Source organism: Mytilus edulis, chromosome 12, assembly GCF_963676685.1.
Source record: "Mytilus edulis chromosome 12, xbMytEdul2.2, whole genome shotgun sequence".
NCBI classification, from domain to species: domain Eukaryota; kingdom Metazoa; phylum Mollusca; class Bivalvia; order Mytilida; family Mytilidae; genus Mytilus; species Mytilus edulis.
Window position 1 is genome coordinate 12,055,340 of NC_092355.1, and position 27,856 is coordinate 12,083,195.

At 32.4% G+C, this 27,856-nt stretch overlaps 1 protein-coding gene across 1 annotated transcript in view; it reads right to left on the reverse strand.

Annotated features, from left to right (window-relative positions):
- LOC139497170 (uncharacterized) overlaps positions 1-27,856 on the reverse strand; it is a 545,683-nt gene that overhangs the window by 166,307 nt on the left and 351,520 nt on the right. The window lies entirely within an intron of this gene.

Sequence of the window (27,856 nt, forward strand, 5' to 3'; positions counted from 1 at the left end):
ATCCTGTAGTGGAGACAAGTTTTAAAATGTAATCTCGAGTCTGGGATGTCAGAGGTTTGTCTGACGCTGTGGTTTATTATATTGCTTCTCTGCTTTATTATACACGGTTATTGAGAGTAAAATAAAAATGGTCGGCTCAGAGTCATTCTTCTTGTGGACTTCAACATTGTTAAAAATCAATTCAGCGTAACAGTTAAGTACCAAACAGGATTTTGAATACTTACATCCTACATACTTTTGCAGGCAATCTATTGTTACGACATTCGCGGATTTTAAATATTTCGAAGAAGACAAAAAAAAAAACACGAATATAACAAAGTTTAATAATGTCTAAATTAATACGAATAATAGTTCTTGAAAGTGAATCGTCGCGAATTCGACTCTCAAGTGCTCTACACCAAATAAAATATTTTCCAAATTTAACATCAATTTTATCAGCAATCAAACCCAGGCTTTTCAACTTTTGTGTGAAACTACCTATTCTAGAGGCCGCATGAATCAGATGTGAATATAAAACAAATAATCTTTTAGAGTACATATAATCTAACACCCTTTCATCTTGTAATGATTTCAACAAGTTATCTTACACCAAAGTATATATTACCCAATGAAAACTAAGGATACATTGATAGAGTTGGTTCTGCTTTGTTTCGTAGAAAAACATGGCTAGATGAAAAATCCATCAGTAATGCTAACATGCGAAAAGTTAAATCAACATTGCCAAACATGGCCTTCATACTCTTACCAGCTATATACGCATTTTTGTAAGTAGGAAGATCTTTAAATTTACCAACTTAGAAATAAACCCATCACTAAAAGGACAAAGCATTAGCCAAAAACTGTCAGAGGGCCAGTAAGGTAAAATTAAAGTACCAACAGCTTTACACTGCCGCATATACATCAATACACGTGGGATCAAAGAAACAGGTGGAACAAATAACCCGTTGATCCCTCGCCAATCAACCGTGAAAGCATCAACACCTGATGATTTCACATTCCAAAATCTGGAATAAAAAACGTTCAATTTAAAATTGTCGTCGGATGCAAACCAATCAACCTTGTGAGGTCCCCAAAGGCATTCAACTATCTGAAATACAAATTCAGAAATAGCACAATCATCTGAATCAATAATTCTACTTAGATAATCAGCTCTCTCGTTCTCAGTACGGGGGATCCATACCATATCTATATTAACATTGTGTTTAATACACGTGCTAAAAATGTCTAAAGCTAACTTTTGCAGTACTGATTTAGTGCTCCCTTTACTAACATTGCTAACAACATTTTGATTGTCAGTAAACCATTTTACATTCTTGCCACTTAAAAAATTAATCAGCGACAAAAATACATTTTTCAACGCAGTCAACTCCTTCCATGTAGAACTAGTAGAAACTTCAGATTCTAACCACGTACCATGAGCAATATTATATGGGTTTTCCACGATATAACTAACCCGTATTACTTGCATTACTATATACAATAGTCTGTCAAGATACATCAGTCTTAAAAGGTTTAACATTGGCTTCATGTAAATTAAACCTCCAAAAATTAATTTGATCAATACTGTCTACAGATAAATGTATATAACTGTTCCATTAATGTCAATAGACAAATGTTTAGTCATTAAATATACTACATTGCCTATAACGGGAGACGTAGATATAATCTGCCCTATCAAGGAAGCTACCTTCCTTACAAATACTTTACCACTTTTGGTTAAACACAAATCAATATCTGAAATGGTACTCATAATCTTATCAATACGATTGTCAGGAATAGTAAAACCGCCTTTATCTGTATCAATATTAGTACCTAAAAAAGTTGGATTTTTAGTAGGTGTCCACATAGACTTTTCAGCTTTAGGTACAAAACCGCTACTAATTATGTCTTTTTTAACCTGTATAGACATTTTAGTACACAATCCCTTATCATCATGTACACCAAGCCCATCGCCCAAGTACATAATAATCTGCTTGCCTTCTCCTCTCCATTTTTTAATAAGTGGTCTAGTTAGTTTGGTAAATATGTAATAAGCTGTACTGAGACCAAACGGTTATACTAGACATTTAAAATATTTTTAACACCGTTTAATTCCCATGCAAAACCTAGATATTTAGTGTGAGGCGGGAAGATATCGACGTGATGATATGCAGAATGAACGTCATACTTAAAAATATATGAATGTGCATCAATATAATGTTTTGCAATACGCATATCTTCAAATTTTACACTCTGCTTCCATAAATGTCTGTTTATTTCTCTAAAATCTAAAATTGATCTTTTTTTGTTGTTTGACTGAACAGCAACAGTTAAAGGATTAACAACAAGTGGAATCTATAATGTCTCCACAATTAAACCTCTAGCTAATAAATCGTTAATAGCCGATTTTACAAAATCTGCATTATTCAAAGCTGATAAATCATTAGATAAACAAATCGATATAGGATTGGAATAGAAAGGTAAAATATAACCATGTCTAATAGTATCTATAATAAATTTAGGAGCACCAATATCTATCCAAAATTGAATGTTTTTTCTAAGTCTACCTTTAACAATTACATCAGATTGACCTAGTTCGTATTCAAAATAGTTATTGGTCAATTTGCCATCAATATGATTATCTACTGAATTGTCATGTGAAAGTTCAAGATAATTAAAATACTCATCTTTTAAAAATTCACTGGGGCCTGGTTTGGGTTGCTGGTTTTCTGCTGTTGACATACGGACAGCTTGACTTGTAGTGTGCGTAGGACCCACAGGAGTAACATTGTCCCCTCTGTGTCTTTCCAGCGTTGAAACTTTGCTGAAGGGGAATTCCATTGAACCAAGGTTGCTGAGGCCCACGGAAGGGCTGCGGAACGAAGTTCGGAGCCTGTCCTAATAGAGTCTGGTTACTAGCCTTAGTTTTGGAACCATTACCTCTAAGAGAGGGACGAAAGATACCAAAGGGACAGTCAAACTCATAAATCTATAACAAACTGACAACGCCATGGCTAAAAATGAAAAAGACAAACAGAAAAACAATAGTACACATGACACAACATAGAAAACTAAAGAATAAACAACACGAACCCCACCAAAAACTAGGGGTGATCTCAGGTGCTCTGGAAGGGTAAGCAGATCCTGCTGCACATGTTGCACCCGTCGTGTTGCTTATGTGATTAACCTGCTTGGACTTCCCTTTCTTCTTGCGGACAGCTCTATTGTCAGCTCGGATAATCTTTGCTTCATCCTCGGAGTTGGATGCAATAGGATTAGCATCATATTGCCTAGCGGTATCACAACCTCCCTCGGAAGTGTCAGCAATTTTGATGAGCTTGTTACGATGCTTGATTTTATCTTCGGTAGCTGATAACAAATCTCGTGCGTAATCTACCGTCCCATTGTCTATAGCTCACACAGTCTGAACAAGATCCTCGAGATTTTCAGTATTGAAGTCAAATTGGATCTTAGTACCTTCGTATTTCCATTAATAGGAAGCGTCTGTTTTAAGTTTCTTGACCTGGGATTTTATTAACTGATTGGTCCCCTGCAACTCTTCTCTTAATCCACCAATTTTCTCCGTGACTTCGGCGTCAGTAAGTGCCTCGATATCTTTACTCTGTTGATTTACAGCTGTTAAAACAGTTCTCAGCAAAATATCTGGTTCACCTTCACTATCCATGATTAAATTCGAATGTACTTAACTCGATAAAACACAACTAGAACAATTAACGTGACCGATCGAGTGGATCCTGTCGTGCCGAAGGATTTAACCGCCAAATCAGATGAAACACATAACCTGAAAACGCCACCTATGGGCAGACAATTCAGAAGAAAATAATTTCATTCTAATTCATAAATTCAACCGATTGAAATTATATTTATTTCGTATCTAGTATCATAGATAGATGTGTGTCTGTTTCATAACATTTTTTTTTCAAATTTACCTTGTAGATAGTCTTTTTACAGACTAAAGAAACTGACCAAGTAGATCAGCAGTTTTGGTTAATTATTCATATATATAATGAAAAGACTTATTATCTTTGTTCTCGTAATCTAATCTATCATAAATCTACACGAGATCTAATAGAGATAGTAGCTATCAGTGCTATACTGTTGAATTCACAGTAGATTGTCGTGTATGTTTTAACACCTACATGTATTTGTTGATAATATAGAAATGTCTCCCTGCCTTGGGTCTTTCCCAGATTAGTTCAAATGAACCATCAACCGCACTAACTCTGTTGAAGGCTAATTTGGTGCGAATTATCATAAAAAGAACAATAAAAGACAATTGCCACCTAAATCCGACTTCGTTGAAAAAACGAAATATAATGAAATTCAAAAAACAAAACACAAACGATTTAATCATAAAATTGACAGATGAGTGAACATCTTTTACAACTGTTAGAGGCTGTACGATGACCTGCAGTTTTTAATTACTGTGTTTCTTGTGAAGAGAAATCACACATCCTTTTCATATTCATAGATTAAAAAAGATTTTACAACCTACAATCGACCCATCTGTTCAACTGACAAACAGCAAATGCATGGTACAGATATCCTGACAACTTTTCGTCATTCCAAAACATCTCATGAAGTCGTACAATAAATATATATCTTGTTTGTAAATTCTGCGAACAAATAAATCTTACTTTTCCGTCATTAAAGATACGTTTAACAACCACACGGCATAATAATAATTAAATTCGTATTAGTTGAACAATAAAAAAACCTCATCCAAAATAAATGTACAGCACTAGTCAGAAGTTACTTTTCATTGCCTGATGTTTGTATATCACAAGTAAAGAAAAGTTACTTATCAATCAGTATTTTGCACTTGTTTTTGAACAAATAGAATAAAATGCAATTAGTCTTATATTTGAAATTTGTTAACTTTTACATCATTACGTCTCTGGAAAAGAGTTGTCTCATTGTAAAAAAAAAGATTTATTTTTTCATTTTGTGGTTTTTTTTTATGTTTATTTTTTATTTTTCAATGTACTGTAAACCAACTTATTTTCCCGAGCGATTAATTTTTCGCGACTTTCGCGAGTAGAACTAGAGGCTCTAAAGAGCCTGTGTCGCTCACCTTGGTCTTGTGCATATTAAACAATGGACACGGATAAATTCATGACATAATTGTGTTTTGGTGATAGTGATGTGTTTGTAGATCTTACTTTACTGAACATTCTTGTTGCTACAATTATCTCTATCTATAATGAACTTGGCCCAGTAATTACAGTGGAAACTATTTTCTAAAAATTAACAAAAATTTAAAATTAACTATAAAGGGCAATAACTCCTTAAGGGGTCAATTGACTATTTTGGTCATGTAAACTTATTTGTAGATCTTATTGCTGTATACAGTTTATCTCTATCTATAATAATATTCAAGATAATAACAAAAAACAGCAAAATTTCCTTAAAATTACCAATTCAGGGGCAGCAACCTAACAACAGGTTGTCCGATTCATCTGAAAATTTCAGGACAGATAGATGTTGACCTGATAAACACTTTTACCGCTGTCAGATTTGCTCTAAATGCTTTGGTTTTTGAGTTATAAGCCAAAAACTGCATTTTACCCCTATGTTCTATTTTTAGCCATGGCGGCCATCTTGGTTGGTTGACCGGGTCACGCCACACAATTTTTAAACTAGATATCCCAAAGATGATTGTGGCCAAGTTTGGATTAGTTTGGCCCAGTAGTTTCAGAGGAGAAGATTTTTGTAAAAGATTACTAAGATTTAGGAAAAATGGTTAAAAATTGACTATAAAGGTCAATAACTCCTAAAGGGGTCAACTGACCATTTTGGTCATGTTGACTTATTTGTAAATCTTACTTTGCTGAACATTATTGCTGTTTACAGTTTATCTCTATCTATAATAATATTCAAGATAATAGCCAAAAACAGCAAAAATTACCTAAAATTACCAGTTCAGGGGCAGCAACCCAATAACGGGTTGTCGGATTCATCTGAAAATTTGAGGGCAGATAGATCTTGACCTGATAAACAATTTTACCCCCGTGTCAGATTTGCTCTAAATGCTTTGGTTTTTGAGTTATAAGCCAAAAACTACATTTTACCCCTATGTTCTATTTTTAGCCATGGCGGCCGTTTATTCGCGGGTCCAATGCGCATTTCAGAATAACGTGTATTATGTATGATGAAAAAAAAATGTAATAACCAGGGATGTCTACAAAATAAGGACTGTATGATCACAAATCGTGTACAATTGAATTCATTCACAACTACTTTTCACCCTGGATGATAACGACCATGAAAATCGGAATTGTCTAAACACATGTCAGTTTTCAGATAGAAAAGAAAAAAAGCAAACGGACAAACAAAAAATGGTGCAAAAGACAAAACATAGAAAATTAAAGACTAATCGACAAGAACCCCACCAAAAAACGGCGGATGATCGTAAGTGCTCCAGAAGGGTAAGTAGATCTTTCTCCACATGTGACAACGGTCGTGTTGCTCATGTTATAATGTGATATGTCATGTTTTAAGAGTGTATCTTGGTTATCTCAAGATAGGTTTTTGTTATCTGTTGTTGTTTTGTTTTGCCATAAACATATTTTTATTTATTTTCTTCAACAATTAGGATGTTTCATTACAGTTTTAATCATTACGTAGCCGGTGAAATAAAATATAAGTTGCCGCTGTTTTTACGCATGATAATTCACCACAACGACTGTTTTTCCACATTTCTTATACTTGTCCTACCAGTCTTAGGATTAAATATATGGTGTGACTGTTGATTGTAGGGAAAACGATCTTAAAAAAAAATCAATCGATACAAACTTTAATGATATTCATTATATTGTTTAACATATAACTGCTCGTCGAAACATTGTTTCTCACATTTTAAGTCAACTTAAAGGTAAACACATGGGGGAAGACTCGACAGTCATTGCAAAATATTTACAATGTCAAGAAACAATTGATATGACGATATGCAATTTCTTCTTTGCATGAGTTATCCTTTTTTTTCTACAAACTCACGTTACGTAGCAGGTTACCGGTAATACTTCAAATAAATGTCGTGCATCTGTATCAATTTTCTAGGTGTACGCTTTTTTGGAGCCAAAAATCCGTGTTGAAGCACTTTGAACTATAATGTTTTTTATTTACAAATTACAACTTGGATAGAGAGTTGTCTCATTGGCACTCATACCACATCTTCTTATATCTATCAATTCTTAACATTTGGAAACAAATTATGTATACAACAGAAACACGCTAAACGCTGTGTGAACAAAAGTATTTATCAAATTCATATAAGGTCAACTTTACTTGAAGAAGTTGGAATGCTAGTTTCTTCATTCTTTGGTTAATTTATCAACGTTCTGGTAAACGGTTTTTTGAGACAGATTGAAATTAAAACGCATCAATGATAAACAGTTTGAAAATTTTAAGTTAGAGCTTTCTATAAAGCTGTGGACTATTTCGCTGTATGCTTATTGAAGGAAATATGCGTGCATAGGGTTGTTTGTTGATTTACTATTTGAAATGGTGTATTTTGAGATATCGATTGATATGAAAATGTTTCGTTTTTAGTGGAAATAATGTTGTTTACTTTAAAAGTGTGCGTTATACTTTACTTGTTGAGAATCAATTTTTTTTTACAAATAATACAGACATGATTTTGGAGCTGTTTCTCGAGCTCTCTTGGTATGTACCTACATTTGCAATAGTTATAAAATTCATAAAATGCATTTTTGTGAACATTGTCTTAGAACAAAATTTCGAAAACCAATTCGTGCATATTACAGAGTAACAAAGCCAATAAACACGTATTAATGATTGATTTTTCAATTTTCATCTTCAGTGTGTAATATATGCATAACAAAACGATAATGAATTTATAACATTTGATCGGAAATGAAATACAAATAATTAGTTTTTCAGGCAATCGATGTCTTATCCTCAGAAGAGAAAAGACTGTAATTCTTCCTTTCATTTAAGCCAATAGCTGTTGCTGTATATATCAGCAACATCATGAAGCAAGCAATCAGAATTTATGTGTGACAAGTAATTGATTCTAGATAGCGTGTAAATCGACTGAAACTAAAAGCTATGTACCGTTATTCGAAGCAAAAAAAAAGCTACATGCTAAAAATAAAATGCAACTGTATTTCTTTTCGGAGAATGTGGACGAAAAATAAATTGTTGTTCACTTTCATCTCCATCCATTTTATAGGTTGCCATATCTTGCATATATGGTTTTGGAATGCGGCGAAAACATTTATTAATTATAGACGTTTAGCGAGGTCAGTACGCTAGATATGGACCTGTAGATCATATTGCCCGAGGACGAAGATATTTTCCCGCCACCTGTTATCTTGTACCTTTTGTTTTAATTGACAGGTAATTTTGGCAAAATAAAGTCCCGAGCCCCACCTAATCAAACTGTTTATAGAACCAACCAATGTAGCTCCATCCTTTTTATAAATTCTGGTTTCGCCACTGGGCATTGACTGCGAAATCAAAAAGAGCAACCAAAAAATAATATAGGTCTGTGTGTTTGTTTTCCAGATATTATCTAATGATTTTTTAGCGGGAACAATTACTCTATTCATTTGTCAAATCTTTAACATTAAGCTGTTCTCAAAAAGTAATCACACATACCAAGGGTTTTATAATATTTTACAAATGTTGTTTTATCCTTACGTAATCTTAATTCATTTTGAGAACTAAAAAAGTATCAATGACATATTGTACATAAAAATTGGGAGTTAGCTGCTTAAATCCAAATCGTTGTCTCGGTTTTTTTTCCATAATTGAAATGCGGACCCAGAAAGATATATCCATATTACCGATTCATAACATGAAAGCGGGTTACAGGCGACTATATTTACAAACAAGCAAAAACATATGTGTGCACCTGTTATTTGTATACAATAACTAGCTGATTTCAGGATAAAGTCAATTTATTTACCTTTTTTTTTAAACTGGTAAAAAAATTAACTGGGGTAAAAAATTAAATCTATTTGCTGACTCTGCCATTTGGGTGTTTTGTTGAAGGTCTTATGGTGACCTATAGTTTATAATTTCTGTGGAGAGTTGTCTCATTGGCATTCATACCACATCTTCTTATTCTTATAGACATCAAAGAAAAGATATGCACATCACTTCACGGTATAAAAAAAAATGTAGAAAACAATATATATATGTAGGACTCGGAACCGCGATGGTACTCCGAACTAAGATGGTCACGCTGAAGTGCGATGGTATACGCTGAAGTGCGATGGTTATAAACACGCTGAAGTGCGATGGTGACATTATGACGTTAACTTGTTGATATCTACGCTGAAGTGCGGTGGTGGTTACGCTGTAGTGCGATGGTCTACCTGTCACATTGAGTAAAAAATAAAAGTTTAATTACGAACATGTAAAATGAAATCAAATTAATTAGATTTTACAAAAATAGCTGCAGCTACAATGTAGCCTCGCGTTTGGAAGATCTTTTAATTTTCGTTCAAGTCAAACGAAAGATTTTTAATTTTGATTTTTGTTAATTTAATTTTAAATTTGCCAATTTCCCGATTATCACGCAGGAATATAGAGTCAGATCTAAGATGCTCAAGGGTGAACTGAACAAAAAAAAATGAGCGTGTATGTCTATACGATAACACTTAGCAGGGTTTATGTTATGACAAAACTTAGAAATTGATAACAACAATTATTCCTATTTGTTATTTTAGGAAGTACACGTATGGAGCAGTCAGGGTAATTTCGGCCTACTTTGTTTCAGGCAATAATCACTGTAACGGTAATTAAAAAGACAAGAGCGACGGTGTTTTTACAAATCAGGGTTTATCTCGAGATTAAACAACAAAAACATTGCTAATACTCTCAAACATTTTTTTTTTTATTAAATTGTCCACATAAAATCACGTGAAGCTTTGTTACTTAATGATAATTTAACATCAATATTTAAAATTATATCAGTATACTTTATTTCCGTTGAATCATTATCGTGCGACATTATTCCGAACATAGAATTACCCATTCGCTGACCAAATTCATCTTTCAGCCCCGTTTCTCCCCTTATTTTGCGGCCTGGCATGGTTAAAAATATTATTGTAACATCGACATGTTATGCTCAAATCAGTTTGGGACCTAAATCGTTCTTTTTTCTTTTTCCTTTCATTTCCTTTGTGAGCATGAAACCTTCATCTACAAAATCATATCATCCTGCTTGCAAATCAATGTTGTATTTTTAAAAACGTTATATTATAAAACGTCACAATATTCGAACGTCAAGCCAAACCATCGCACTTCAGCGAAAGGACCATCGTACTTCGGCGTGGACCATCGCACTTCAACGTGATCATCGCACTTCAGCGTCCCCATCGCACCTCAGCATCCCCATCGCACCTCCGAGTCCTACATATATATATAACAATTAACTAGAATATGCATGTTCGTATCATTCTTCATGACAGTTACTGGACCAAATACGGATAAATCGAAGACATTTTCTGGAATTGCAGGCTGTGGTTTTGAATTGCGAGTATGACCAGTGAAGGTGACGCAAGGCTGATAAACCTTTTATTCACAGGAAATATGTGTATGCGTATTTTTGTGGATTACAAAATAAGGCAGTATTTAATATGAAAAAAAACAAGTTTTAAGAGAAACTGCAGCTTTTTTGTATACCATCTACCTGTTTTGTACATTATTTATCAATAATAAAAAAAATCGGATCAAATTTGAGGTAGGGCCAACTTCCCTTGACATGTTTGAATTTCAATAAGCGCTGAAAGAATAGTATTTGTGATAAATACACAATTTGTTGGTTAGTTTAGGTAAACAAGGTCACCAAAAGCACAATTGTGTGTCAAAGTCGGGCTGCTTTTACAATACGTTAAAATTGGAGGGAGTAATTGGTGGTATGACACCTATAAAGCCGGAACAGTGTGTAGATAAAGACACCATTCCAGTTAAATGCGTCCGATATTTCTGGCTTCTTGGTATTTAAACAGAGACCTATTTTGAATCAGATAAGCTAATTTATATCAGACAATTAGAATATTGAATGTGTCTTGTATTTATATTTAACCCCTTTTTCATGCGCCACTTGTGAGCGTTAAGTTTTTCTGTGCGTCTGTTCTTTCGTTCATCCGTCTGTCCCGTTTTAGTTTAAAGTTTTTGGCCACAGTAGTTTTTGATGAAGTTGAAGTTCAAACAACTTGAAACTTAGAACACATGATATGTTTTTTCTATTGTTAATGCCAACTTACAGATTTTACTCCAATTCCACGGTTCACTGAACATCGAAAATAATAGTACGAGTGGGGCATCTGTGTACTATGCACACATTCTTGTTTAATATTTTGTTAGTTTCTCAACAAAGCGATGAAACACATGTACGCTACAAATCATCTTTCAACATTAATACGCTTTTTTGATACAAAACTAATAGTGAATATCTATAAGTTGATAATTCATATATACAGGGACATTAACAAGGAAAATAAATAAATGTTTTGATAAACAAAAACAAACAAAACTATAGTCTTGGCCGTGATAATTATAGGAAAAACTGTTCAAGGTAAGAAAATAGATGATGTGACGTATTTGCATGTACTATGATTAACATCTATCTGGCTATTTTAAAACATGATTTACCTACATTTAGCTAATCAAATGAAAAAGCTCACTGGAAAATGACCCTACCATTTTTCAAAAATCCTGTCCGTTTTTAAAAAGTTTAAAAAGGAGAGGGCCCCCCTCAGGACAACCACATGTCTCAACACTCCTTGTCAGAGACGGAGAAAACAGTAGTATACCGCTGTTCAAAAAATCGTAAATCTATGAACAAAAAACAAAATTGGGGTAACAAACTAAACTGAGGGAAACGCATTAAATATAAGAGGAGAACAACGACACAACATTAAAATGTAACACACACAGAAACGGACTAAGCCTTACACAAAATCCGATGAGAATAAAAAATATAACATCAAAACCAAATACATGAATTTGGGATAGAAAAGTACCGTGACACGTCTTATAGTAATGTGAAGTCACACACAAATATAAGAGAAAACAAACGACACAACGGAAACACAACGTTAAAATGTTACACACACAGAAACGAACTATGATATAACAATGGCTATAAATAAAATCTAAAACATTTTGCAGGGTTCCTTTACTGCTACATGAATCGTGGGAGACGTCATTACATTTGTAGCATTTACACTGGTACACGTGCCTCGCTAGAATAGCCTTCTGGGAGGGTTATAACAAATTACTCCGACACCTGACAGTGACACCCCTTATATTTCTAGTTCAAGGTGGAAGTCGGCAGAAACAATTGGAACTTTGAAATAGCTATTAGTAGATGCGAGTAACCTCAGATCTGTACTAAGCGTGGTTTGTTTTCGTTGGGACGTACAAATTCCCGGACACATCCACTCTGTGTTTTTGTTAGATGTATTTCTATGAGTATGCAACTCACGAGTTTAGCCTTTTTCGCCAATTATTATAGTTTGTTCTTATGTTGTACTATTACACAACTGTTCAATGTTAAGGAGAGGGTTCGGTTCCCATTTAAATGTTTAAACCCGCAACATGCTGTGTGTACCTGTCATAAGTCAGGAACCTGTATTTCAGTGATTGTCGTTTGTTGTGATGTTACTTATTTCTTTTTTATTAGCTATTTTTTTTATATATTAATTTGTTCGCTAGTTTTTTTGGTTTGAATTGTTTTACATTTGACATTTCGGGGCCTTATAATAGTTGACTGAGCGGTACTGGCTTTGCTTACTGGTGAAGGCCGTACGTTGATATATCGTTTTTAATATTTGCGTCATGTGGTCTCTTGTAAAAAGTTGTCACATTGTCATTCATACCACATCTTCTTCTTTATGTTGTATTGTTCCTCTCAATTGCTATTCTTGGAAACTAGAGTCGTGTCTGTATATTTATATATTTTTTTAATTTAAAAGCACGGGTGTATAACGCACACTCTTAAAGTAGAACAACATAATGTCCCCTAAAAACTAAACATTTATATAGCATGTTTACAATCAATATAAAAATACCACATTTGTAATACTAAATCAACAACCCGATGCACACACATTAGCTTCAATAATGAAACAGCGAAGCAGTCCACAGCTTTTTAGAAAGCTGAAACTTGTAATTTTCAAAGTGTATTTCATTGATGCGCTGTGTCAAAAAAAGCGTTTACCAGAACGTAAAAGTTTGGGCACATAATGTAAGAGTCAATTGCACATAACGTAATAGGTGTTTGCACATAATGTAATAGGTATTTCCACAAAACGTAATATGTGTTTCCACATAATGAAATAAGTTTTATACATAACGTAATAGTTGTTTGCACATAACTTTATAGCTGATTGCACAAAATGTATTAGGCATTGACACATAACGTACTAGGTGTTTGCACCTAACGTAAACAATGTTTGCACAAAACGTATTTATAAGTTGTTTGTCCAAAACGTTACAAGTGTTTACACATAATGTATTAGGTGTTTGAACATAATGTAAAAGGCATTCGCACATGACGTAATGAATGCTTACAGAGAGTATTAATTGTTCGGCAAAACTCATATGAACTATACCATGATGTATTATGTTTTTCAATGAAGATACATATGTAAATACACAACAAGTCATTAAAGTATAACAACTTAAGATTTTCATAGAAAAAAAAAGATGCATCAAAACAAAACGGTTAGATCATTCGGCATGACAATCACATTTGTGACAGGACGCAATTATTAACTGACTCACTTAAAGGAAGAATAGCCACAACATAGAGAAAATATAAAAGAATGTAACTGGGTTTGGTCATAAACTTTGGAGGTATTCACAGAATATATAGTAGTTACAGCATAATGTAATGTCTATTGCACACAACAAAGTTTAGCAATGACATGTCATACAAATCTTTGACCAATCAATTAATTAATTTGACATTACACAGAGATGCAGTGTCTGGAAGTAAAGGTATTTGTACATAACATAAAGAAGAAATGACAGGACGTAAAGGCAAAGCGGCAAAACACATTATATATTTACAGTATAAGACAGTCCCGGCGTTCCATACAAATATGTAGATGCGTCGTGTCATCTATGAAAAGCCGTAACGTCAAGGTACACATTTTACTATATTTCGACAATTGATACTTGGAGCTACAATATTCGAAAATTCCATTGTAAAAGGCTGATTTAACAAACATAGAATATGTATAGCCAAATCCGGACAAGGAAAAACCTTGATTAATTTAAAATAATTTCCCAAAATTGTGTATTGGAAAATTTCAAGTACAGACTATCTGTATAGTTTCAACGGCCTGGCTACTGAGCTGGTGATAATTTTGAAACCTAACTGTTTATCGAGTTATGGACATAGTAGCGTTATAAGATTGTTTTTGCAATTTGGGATTATTTTGTACATGGATTATTTCTTTTATAACAATCATATAAAGTTGTACTTATTAACTATATTGCAATATGCACTTCTCAACAATTGTTCTACATTTGTGAATTCGGGGATTTTATAGCTGAATATGCGTTATGGGCATTGCTCATTGTTGAAGGCCGTACGGTGAACTAAAGTTTTTTAAATATGTCTGTGTTATTTGGCCTCTAGTTGAGCGTTGTCTCATTGGCAATCATATGTTCTTTTATAGTCATAAATATTAATTGATTGTTTAATGTAACCAGACCCGAACTTAATAATTAGTTCATTAGTTTGCATGTTATACAAATGCAACAATACTGCTAATCAAATTACAGTCAAACAAAGAAAAAGTAGCAGTTGATGGTGAATATGATTCAACTATGAATGCGGTGTAAGAGACAACGGCATATCATATAAAGAATTGAAAAACATAAAAAATAAATTACGAATAGGAAATAGTAATTTGCTTATATATATATTGAGTAGAGAAAAATGGCTAAAAAGAATTAAGAATAGACAAAAGTAGACAACAACAAATTTTAAAAAAATTGAAAAAAAAAAGTTTAGAGAAAAATTGACAAAAAAGAATTAAAAAAAGAGAAAAAAAAGAATGGACAAAAATTGAAAAACAGAATCAAGAGTAGAGAAAAGTTGACAAAAAGGAATTAAAAGTGCAGAAAAAAGGCCTACAAAAAAGAAAAAATGATACATATGAAGTACACCATTTCAATTCTACTAACTGTATGAAAAACAATGTTTTTGAAATGCTTAAAGGAAATGTAAATGTATTAAATCATTGGTAGTGATAACAAACCAAAACATTTGACGTGTTAGAACATATATAATATTGGAAAGTATATAAAGATACATACAAGCATCTACATACATATGCTGGTTGGAGCTTGGACTACATTACATAGTAAAAGTTATTGACATGAATTAAACATCTTCGTTCTTACCACGTGTCTCTGTGTCATTTAATACGTAATGAGTATCATTGAGTGTTAGTACATCGTTCACATTTACAATAGAGATTGTGACAGTTGTTGTGACAGTTGTTGTGAGAGTGTCTTTAGTAACAGTAGCTTTCACAACGAACCGGAAGCTGGTAGCAGATCTAGATCCAACATAGAAAATATTGTCATAGTCAAATTCCGCAATAGTTGAAATCTGTCCGTCTGAAAGAAAAGTAGTGTTATGACAGCAGGTTTATACAGTTACCAATGAAACAGAATAATAACAACGACAGTGAAACATTCCCTAGTTTTCGTTCCTACTAAATGAATTTCACCTTATATGGCAACTCAAACGAGTCATTCAAAGCTATATATCTTTTTTCAGAATGAGTAATATTTGAGTCATTTCTCATTCATGAAGTCAATTTTTTTTTCACCAATATCAATAAGGTTATAAATCAACTTGTTCAATATAAGAATATCAACATGTTTAAGCCAAACGCGAGCAGATGATTTAAAATGGGTGATTTTCATTGATAAAAAAATGTTCACTACAATTTAGTTTCATTACTGAATATCTTCGAATAATGATATTAACCAAATGAAATACATACTTGCTGAATCTATATCAAAGTTAGTGTGTGTAGTCGGTGTCTATGAATATGTAACGATATCTACCGAATAAAATAAAATATGTAATACTATATAAAAGTGCATCTACAGCAATATTTTCTTAAAACTCAATTTTTAAGTCAGATTCAGCATTGGCGTAAACTTGAATATCATTAATGACTGAAAGAAAGAACAATATCAAATAAAAAGTGAACTTACAACAAAACAAGAGGCTGTCAGAGAGACAGCGATCCGGAATTTTCTTGTCTGAAGTCGATTGTAAAAACTCATCAGAGATACCAGATATATTTTGGAAATTAAGACAGGCGTTGCTTTATCACAAAACTCACAAGTAGTACTCGAACCATAACAGTCGGGGAATCAACATTCAATCCGATCTTTAAGATCGTTGACATTCAAAATCCTAGTTGCTCACAAGGAAGCTATTAAACCAAGAGTTCGAAATGGTGAAGTTGAAATCATCACTTCGTCAATTTTACGGACGCCATTACGAGTTGGTTGACCGTTATGGAATAACCGTTTCACAAATGATATCAGATATGTTCTTACGTCGTAATGACAATCCCCTTCCCTTTCATGAATGTGACCTACAAAACTAGACTATTAACCGTTTTTTTTATCACATAAGCAACACGATGGGTGCAACATGTGGAGAAGGATTTGCTTACCCTTACGGAGCACCTGAAATCACCTCTAGTTTTTGGTGGGGTACATGTTGTTTATTCTTTAGTTTTCTATGTTGTGTCATGTGTACTATTGTTTATTTGTCTTTTTCATTTCTAGCCATGGCGTTGCCAGTTTATTTTCGATTTATGAGTTTGACTGTCCCTTTGGTATCTTTCGTGTCTCTTTTATAGTGCAGCGGCTGCAAGCATATATATAAATATTTCAGACGAAGTGTGCACAAGCTGCTACAAGCATGAAATTTGGCATAGACCTTACTGAACTATATCTCTTTAAATTCAGATAGGGAGGCATTTGAAAAAATGTCTCACTTCCGGTAAAATATAAAATGGCGGACATTATACTTTAATAAGCCCATAATCGAAGGCTTGTTTGTGAAAAGGTGTTATGTTTATGCTACTATCATTATATTTGGTACAGACCTTTGTTATATACTACTTTTGAATATATTATATAAATTAGATATATTCAAAATTCCTACTTCCGGTGAAATCTAATACGGCGAACATTGTACTAAAATAAGCGTATTGTTTTGGTAGGGTTATACTAATTTGTGGAGCCCTTTATAGCTTGCTGTTTGGTGTGAGTCAAGGCTCCGTGTTGAAGACCGTACCTTGACCTACAATGCATGGTTTACTTTTATAAACTGTTACTTTATGAATAGTTGTCTCATTGGCACTCATTCCACATTTCACTATATCTAATTATTCACAATAACAATCAAGCACATACAGGAGCAGTGCGTGGGACACCCGATTTCCCCCCATTTACAACGACCGCGACATTCTCTCTTACATCAACAATGTACAAGCTCCTGACAAGATGATGAGGCCGCACACCTAGCTTTTAAAGAGGGTTCTCTTGCATACTCTTTGGTCCTTCATCATCCATTAGCGCCTGGACTGGGTAGCATTAGAGTCAATTCTATAATCGTCCCTCTAAACACCTGCCTTGATATATTGCACGTTTTACATGCTGAAACAGACCAAGACCAAATTGAGGGAAAAGCCTCAATTAGCCTACCCTTTTGGTGCAAATGGTCATTTTCATGCTTTGTTAACCCCAACTGATAAGGTTTTGCGATCTTACAGTAGAACCACGGTGATTTAAGCTGATCAATCATCATTCTTAATGTTAAAGTCACATCTTCAAATGACATCAATGTCTCCCATGCTGTCTTTTTTTTCCTTTTCAAACAAACAGAGAACCGTATCACAACCGGTAACGGCATGAGCTCCCAAACAAAAGGCTTATTTCGTCTACACCTATGTCACAGAATACCGAAATAGTAACGACATCAGCTTCAGTAACACATTGTTTAAATCATTACTCGTTTAAGTCCGTGTTTTACTGCATCAGACACATGCACAATTTGTACAACACGCGCTAATACTTTACTATCTAATCTAAATAACTTAGGCAGTAATAAGTTTAGCTTCTTAATTCTTATAAGTATTATATAGGTAATTTGCAATGATATGATGGGCACACAAGGTCTCAGAATCATTTGACATTGCATCGTAAAAAGATTTTAACTTCTTTCTATCAAAATATCTTATTTTTTTCTTTGAAAATACATTATTTTTTTAGGTGGTTGATAATTTTATATTTTAATATATCAAGTGATGTCCGTTGTAAAAGTTGGAAAGTATTGTGTGCTGACATTTTCCTTTATATGAATGGAGGTGTACATTAATTGACAAAAATACGAGTACAGATTACAGCCAACAATTTCCTGAATTGTAAAAAGGAAACAAAACCACAAAACTTTTTTTGTTGTTGAGTTTTTTATGACAATTTTCGGTAGTTATTTTTACAAGCTAAATAAAACACGGGCAATACCTGCAGTAATAAATTACCATATCTCATATAATACAATCAATATGAACATGATAAAGGGAAATTACCCATGTAGTTACGTGACATAAACGAAAATTCACATATGATTACATCGATGCATGTAATTATGCTAATAAAAATGATTTAAGATGTAACAGATCATGCAAATACCTTTGCTAGCAAAGTCCGATCGTAAGTATTTTCATTTTGTGTTGATAATTAGTCGTAGCCTTTTATAACGCTTTCATTTTCGCAATGAATTTGATGATCATGCACAATATAAATGTGTTTCATTATCACACAGTTGAACTAAAGCAAATACCGAAATTTGCGCAACAATTGTTAACATGTCTGGACTGTTTATAGTAAAACAATAGTTAGGCCATGTAGTGAAAAAAATATGTGTAATTGTCAAATCAAACCGACATTTTAATGTTGTCATAAAAGAGACCATCCCTTAAAGAACATATATTACATTAATCTTATTTTATATCTTTAAACGAAAAAACAGTTTATAAATATATTTGTTAAAGTGTAAGATAAACAAACTGGTTTGAGAAGTTACAGGTAGAACGTGTTTTAACATAATTCAGATCAGACTTATGGAAATAAATTACCTGTACGAAGTATAAGATAAAGAAATTTCAATATCAAACTTAACTTGACAATATATTATGAATATCGATTTGTTTTAGTATATATGAAAATATGTTTGTTACAAAACACATGTTTCCTTATTCTACAAACTCAATGTTATGTTTAATTGATTGGTTGATTGTTAGTGTTTTAATGCAACCTTTAAGAGCCCTTTGTTAGGCTTTTTCGTTGCGGCCAGTTCGTATTAGTGGATGAAGCCGGAGTACCCAGAGAAAATCACCGACTTTCGATAGGAAAACTACAATCCTAGTCAACTAAGATTGGAGTCGAATGGACCCGCTTTGGCAAGATTCAAAATAACAACCTAAGGGTAGACTGGCTAGTGACAACAGAAGTAGAACTACTCAAACCACTTGGCTATCAAGGCCCCTGTTATGTTTGATAACAAAAACCCAGTTATTACTTGTTAACTGTAAACAGAGAAATGTTCGCGGCAATTTTTTTTTGGTATATTCGCCGTTTGAGTTAAAACGAGAATATTTCAAGCAAATCCGAACACGAATATGAAAATCGCACATTAACAGTTGACAATAGAATATGTAGATGGCTAAATTAAGGTAGCACAATACAAAGATTGTATACCTCCAATTCCCAAGTTTCAAAATGCTGTAATTTTTTTTATAATGCTTGAAAATATATAAAAGTGGTATTTATGAATAGCTAATAGATTACTCTTTCAAATTAATGCAGTGTTATTATGATACCAACAATTATGTAATCAATTATCAAGTTAACTGCGTCTACGACATTTATTTCCACTTTCAATTGAAATTAGCTTCTTCATGGTTACCGCTATGGGATTGATTTCATTATATGTTGTTCCAAGAGCCATCATCTACAACAGAGTGTCTCAGATTTTGGATAGAAAATATAGATCAAATTTTACACCTACATGACCTAATCAAACATTATCTACTTTTATGTTGTAAGGATGTTTACACTAATTACAGATTTATGAAAGAATGGAATACGATAGCGATAATTTGAGACATCCTTTTGTAGCTCCTGCTGTGTTGGGATTCAGATTTCGTTAACATTTCCCGTATAGTTATAGAGATGATAGAGCTAAACTCATTCAAGTGAACTGACCAAGATTTTGCTATTAATTGCATAATAAATGATTACATAATGAATGCATAACAAAAATATTGCATTCATTTTCAAGAATAATCGCTTATCTATCTAAATATACCTATTTTATTAATTGATATGCATTATTAAGAAAGTAACAGCAATTCAATGGTTGGAGATTGGAAGGAACAATATATTTGTATTGTGCTACCTTAAACATCGGTTTAACAGACAGCATATCCGTACCGCAAAACATATATGTATTTCTAAAGAATAGTCAACGTTATTTATCAAAACGTTATATCATGATATTCCTAATAAATCCAATTGAACATTAAGGATATTGCTAAACAAAAAACTTTGTTGTTAAAGTTTTGTAAATGACATCTGTCCATAATGATTAAAATTATTATCTATTGTATCTGCCAGATCAATCAGAATAAAATATTAACAAATAAACAGTAATTCTGTCAGCATTTATTCACTCTTAATAAGTTCATTCCTCTTTGCTGATTGGGATTGTGTTTGTACATGCAAACACTACTGATAGTTTAAAATGTGGACCGACAAAAAAGGTTTTGATTGATTTTGTTACTTGATTTATAATATTTTTTTAAAACGGTACAGTTTCCAAATTATTTATGAAAAACATACTTATATAGGACATGAACGGGAACTTGCGAATTCAATACTGTGCGAATCTAGATTTTGCTTGTAAATCGCGAAAAGAAGACAGCGCAAACATTTCCTGATTTATAATAATTATAATGACTTGACGATGTTGATATATTTGCATATGATAGATCAGTTCATCTTTTGAAGGGTTTGTTTGATAAACCCATAAATAAACTCAAAATAAGAATCTGGAGTAAAAATTTGTGTTTTGCGCCAGACGTGCATTTCGTCTACGAAAGACACATCAGAGAAGCTAAAAAAATAAAGTAAAGGGCCAAATAAGGCAACAACAATTTAATTCCTTGTTCGTGGGATCCGCCCGCTCCAACTTTTTTCAAAACAGAAAAAAAATATTTTTTGTTATATTCCCGCTTCCCGCATCTGGAAATGTAATCATGTCCATTTCGCCGCACCGGTTTTTTTTTGTGAATATTATAAAGATATTAACACTTGTTTCAAAATCACAGCTTTACCTGTATTTAATGATTTTAAACATATAAGCACCCCACTACACTGTGTAAATATCTGTGTAAAAATAAATGAAAATTTGATTAATCATTAAACCCGTATATCCCAAGTTGGAGTGCTCCGATATAAATATTTAACAGACGAAAATGCCTGTACATTGGTTTTCTTTCCCCTTACTTATATTCCCCATGAAATGTTCGTTGTCAGAATAAAGTACGCAGATCTCCCGAAGGAGAAGAGTTGCCTTCAACTGCAACTACATTGTATGCCGGCGGAACAAAACTATTCATACCCGCTGCATTTAAATGCACCTGTCCTGATTGATTCGGGGACCTGTTGTACAGTAATTATCGTTTGTTGATGTGGTATTTCTCCGTTTGTAAATATAAATGATAAAATTACATCGTTGGTTTTCCTATTTTAATTGTGTACACTAGTCATTTTGGGGTTCCTTATGCCTTATGGCTTCTGTTTGATCTAGGTCAAATCCCTGTTTAAAAGGCTTTGACCTGAATTTGTTATTATCAGGTTGGGAACAACCCTTCCTCAGTCCACGTAAGGGGTAATTTTACTGTTGTGGAAACAAAAAATAGAAAAAACAAGAATTTGTATAGTGCTGCTATACAAATCTATCAAATAGTGCTACTAATGAAATCCTTGGTAAAGCTTAGAATTTTTTACTTAAAAAGAGGAGAAATACATATTTGAAACAACTTTGTCTAAATGAGGAGTCCACTTGTTTTGAATAATATAAAAGTAAATGATCTGTGTTAACATAGTTAGAGTCCAGGAATATTAAAAAAATTTTGGACATGTTTTTATCACTTTTATTACCAGATAGATATATAGTTTTATGGGAAAATATGAGCCCTTTTGCACTAAAAAGTGTTTTTTTACAACAGAATATACCATAACTTTTATTGAACCCTCATAAAAGGGATACTTTATAACATTGAGGGGTTGTTCCCAACCTGATTATGACTTGGATGGAGAATTGTCTCATTTGCAAAAATACATGTTCCACAACTAATTATTCAATTAATTATAGGTGAACAGGGGAAAATACTTCTTAATTAAAGAAGTGATATTTAATATTGTCAAAACCTACTATTCTATGTTAACAAAAAAAAAGTATAACGCACTTACTTTGTTAAGCTTCGCCTCAAAAATTGCAAATAAAATACTTTTTTATATACAATTTCAAATCGCTCGCTCGCCCCAATTTTTGGAGTCCACAAATCCGTAGAACAAGAAATTAAATTGGTGTGGCCTAAAGTGCGAAGTAAAAGAGAATTGTGGACCAAACATTTCTAAAAGTTTTGCCACATACAGCAAAGGTAGTTTTTTCCTAAGAAAGAAATTATTAGTTTTTCAAAACTTCTATGTTTAATAAACAGATGATTTTTAATTGTGTGACCAAATCAATAGTAATTCATGTTCAGTTATGGTCCTTTATGCGGTAAAAACATTTTGGTTGCTATTTTTTAATGCGTTTTGAGAATACGGGAATTATTTGCACATTGTACAATGTACTTTGTTATATTTCCTTTCTCAAAACAGCTGAGAAATGTATTGACTGGTTTCCCTCAAAGAATTAAATAGATGATTGTTAAACATAACTCAATATCTTTAACCAAATAATGCAAAATCCAAATTTGTTAAATCTTGAAACTAGTCAAGGATATTGAATCTTTGTTTCTCAACTTAATTTTCATAAATCTTAGCGCCACATTTGAGTTTACAGTTTTTAATTTTAAATCTATTTTCAAAAATATTCTTATACTTTTCTTTAAATTAATTTTAGATTATGGGCTTTAAAAAGTCTTAATTCTTTCAAGTCCCTGTAATTATTACATTTATCTAAAAGGGCGTGGTTGAGAGAAATATTCTGTGCAAATATACAGTACTGTATACTAAGAATAAATATAAGGCGAGTCTATCACTTTTGACAATACACAGGAAAAATAAATTAATTAAAAGACCATAAAAGTGTCACCATCTATAGAAATGTACTTTACATTTCTGGAGGTAAATTTTGGCTTTTAACTGACAGAAATTAGTCAAACTGAAGATAAAATAATTCATAAGTTCATAGTTCTTTCACAAAGCAAGACAATTATTTCTTTAAATGATTTATTTTTCATAAGATTCGCTGTATTCAGAGATAAAAAAAAATCATTATAATTAGCATTTGTTATGAGCATTTATCAAAATTTGATGATAACTACATGTAGGTGGCCATTTTGAAAATAAGTCTCTTCAGTGATTGTTCATGCACATCTCCGTTTAAATTGAAAAACAAATATAAACAATTTCTTTTTCCTAAACCGTATAATGATATTGGTATTCCTAATTTATAATGTATGTATATCAAAATGTATTGTAAAAGGATTGATATTGATCATTTGTTTTTGTTTAGAAACAGGCTTGTTTAATTAGGTGCTTCATAGTTTCTTTAAAAATATCATTTGCACGATTATTAGTTATTCTTAATAATAATTCGTTTAAAAATGCAAACAACTAATCATGATAATTGAATACAATGTAAATCATGTACATTACCTTTGTTTTACTTTAAAAAAAAATTAATGTCTGTTGTTTTTCAAATGCTAGTTAATAACTTTACCTTTGACTTTCTGTCATTTCTACTCAAGATTCTTACCAAGAAGAAATAAAAAGAATAAAAACAAATAAAAACTTGAGAAAATTAAATTTTAATTATTTTAAAGACAGAAAATAAAAGAAATGCATTTGATTGTATTGCTAAATATGTATGCGTTTAAAATAACACAGTTGGACTAAAGCAATTAAGGACATTTGCGCAACAATTGATATAATTTCATGGACTGGTCCAGTAAAACAATAGTAAGGCATTGTAGTGATAAATTCTGTGTATTTGTCATTTCAAATCGACAGTTCATTGTGAGAAAGGAAACCATTCCTTAAAGACCATATGTTACGCTAATCTCAATGTATAAACTTCAAACACAATACATCATAAATCTATCGGCTAAAATGTAAAATAAACATACTGTTTATGAAGCTACATATACAGGTAGAACGTTGTTGAACATAATTTAGACAAGACCAAAGCAATGAAATAATCTGTACGTAGAATAAGATAAAGATATTTCAATATCGAACTTTACTTGACAATATATATTATGAATATCGATTTGTTTTTGTCAAGCCTTCGACTTTAGTCGAAAAAGCGAGACTAAGCGATCCTGCATTCCGTCGTCGTCGGCGGCGGCGTCCACAAGTATTCACTTTGTGGTTAAAGTTTTTGAAATTCTAATAACTTTCTTAAACTATACTGGATTTCTACCAAACTTGGACAAAAGCTTATAACTTGGACAAAAGCTTATTTATGATCATAAGAAAGTATCCAGATGTAAATTTTGTAAAAATAATATTCCATTTTTTCCGTATTTTACCTATAAATGGACTTAGTTTTTCATAACATTCACTCTGTGGTTAAAGTTTTTAAAATTTTAATAACTTTCATAAAGTATACATGATTTGTACCAATCTTTGACAGAAGCTTGTTTATGATCATAATATAGTATCAAAAATAACATTTTGTAAAAATAAATTTCCGTTTTTCCGTATTTTACTTATGAATGGACTTAGTTTTTCTACGAGGAAACATAACATTCACTATGTGGTTAAAATTTTAAAAAATTTTGCTAACTTTCATAAACTTGATTTGTACTTAACTTGGACAGAAGCTTGTTTATGATCACTTCAGGAGAAGTAAATTTTGTAATTTTTTTTCTCACTTTTTCCGTATTTTACTTATAAAATGACTTAGTTTTTCTTCCAGTTAACATGACATACAGTCTGCAGTTTAAGTTTATAAAACATTTATTAGATTCATAAACTATCCTGGATTTTGACCAAACTTGGTAGCTTCTTTTAATCAAAAGACAGTATCCAGAGGAAAACTTTTATTGATGTTTTTCCTCATTTTTGTTGAGTCTGCGATTAACAGCAAAAGAAGCCGAGACACTGGGTTCCGCGGAACCTTTACGAATAATTTGGAATATAAACAGATGTATGTTACAATGCATGTGTTCCTTTATTTTCCAAATTCTATGTTAAGTTTATTGATTGATTGTTTGTTCTATTTTAACGCTACTTTTAAGCACCACTTTGATTTATTTCGTTCCGGCCATTTATTATCGGCGTAGGTAGCCTCAGTGCCCAGAGAAAATCATCGGCCTTCAATAGGAAAACTGACAATTCTATTCAATTAAGATTTTATTCTTAAACAGCCGTCGAGGTTTGAACTCACAACCTCAGTGTAGACTGATTATAAATTACAGTAGTAGAACTACTTAGACCACTTGGCCACCATTGTCCCTGTTATGTTTGAGGCAAACAGTTGTTAATTGATTACTATAAACAGGGAAATTTGTGCGGCAGTTTTGCTCTTATTTATTGCTATATTTGTAATAAGAGTTAAAACGCGAAAAAAAAAAACGACCGCGAATATTTCAAGTAAATCCAAACACGAATATGAAGACCGCACGGTTGGCAATATAGTATTTAAAAGGCTAAATTTAACATAAGTTTTACAGATGACAGATATGTACCACAAAACATACATTTATTTCTTGAGATAAGTCAGTGTTATTTATTAAAACTTTATATCATGATGATTCTAACTAATCCAATTGATCATGAAGGATATTGCTAAATAAACAACTATTTTCTTTAAGTTATGTCAATGACTCATGCCAATCAAGCTTAAAATGATAACCACTTTAATATAAACTTATCAACAGTAAATATGTCCGCACTAAATTCACTCTTAAAAAGGGCATTCCTTTTTGTTGATAAGGATTGTGTTTTTACATGCAAACACTACTAACAGTTTTAAATGTGAACCGAAAAAAAAGTAGTCTTGATTGATTTTGTCACTTGATTTAAAAACATTTATTAACACTTTATAGTTTCAAAATCATTTATGACAACAAACTGACATCTCGAATTCAAAATGGAGCAAAGAATTTACTTGTTTACATAACTCAAGACGAATAGACGGTGTTAATTGATTTGCATATCATAGATCAGTTCATCCATTGAATGTAGAATCAGCAAGTATTCAGTTATGATTCTTATTGCAGTTAAAACATGTTCGTTGCTATTTTCGAATGCGGTTTGCGGGATAACGGGGGGTTATTTTCATATTGTGTATTGACATTTTTTATTTCTTTTCTAAAAACCGCTGAAAAAAATTATCGACTGGGTTTCATCTAATAATTTACTAAATGCTTGCTAAACGTAACTGAAACCGAATAATGCAACACCCATCGTTGTTAAATACTTTAGATGTAATGTGTGTTACAAAATTTAATCCTGGTATCTGTAATGAGTTTATTTACAACACATAATCGGTATTGTTAAAGAAAAAAAACTGAGTTCCTTTTCCTGTCGCCTTGTTCAATTATTCCTTTGGTGCAGACTTCATACCGGAGCCTCAAATGAAGAATCTTTCCGTCCTGCTTTAGAAATGATGCCCTTTCGTAGAATAATTCAAATTTGAATCATATCTAACATCAAGCTATAAAGGGACCGAACATGACTCAAACGGGAAAACCAACGGTGCAATCTACTATATAGTCAGAAATCATTGAGTGCATATTATTCCGATTTTTTCATTGTAGATTAACATGCGATTGAATATTAGCAACATTGAGAATAAATATTATAATTCATATAAGACATGTATAACCAATTTAAAAATGAGAGTTTGAATTACTGCGATTATACATATAACACTGTGGCATTTTTGACAATTATAATATAAGCATCGCAATAATTTCTGAATGTACAGTATATAAAAAAACAACACTTATGAACCACAACAACAAACGACAACATCTGAATTTCAGACTCCTGACTTAGGACAGGTGCAAACACATGCAGCTGGTATAAACGTTTTTATAGAAACGAACATTCAACCGTATCTGAAACAATTGTGTAACATCATAACATAAAATATCAATTAAAATGGCTTAACTCAGTTAACAGATAAGTTAACACATGTAAAAATACACCGAACGAATACATTTCTTTAAATTCAAGGATTTTGTAAAGGAACAGACATTTTTAGTAAATAAATATTGTGTGTTCAGTTTTAGGGTAATTTTTTATATCTCAGTATATTCAACCGTATCTGAAACAATTGAATAACATCATAACATAAAATATCAATTGAAATGGCTTAACTCAGTTAAAAGACAAGTTAACAAATGTAAAAATACATTGAACGAATACATTTCTTTAAATTCAAGGATTTTGCAAAGAAACATACATTTTTAAATAGTAAATAAATATTGTCTGGTCAGCTTTAGAGTTTTTTCTATCTCAATATATAATGGTATTCATCCCCTACAGAATATTGTTTTACTATTAATTAAGATTTATT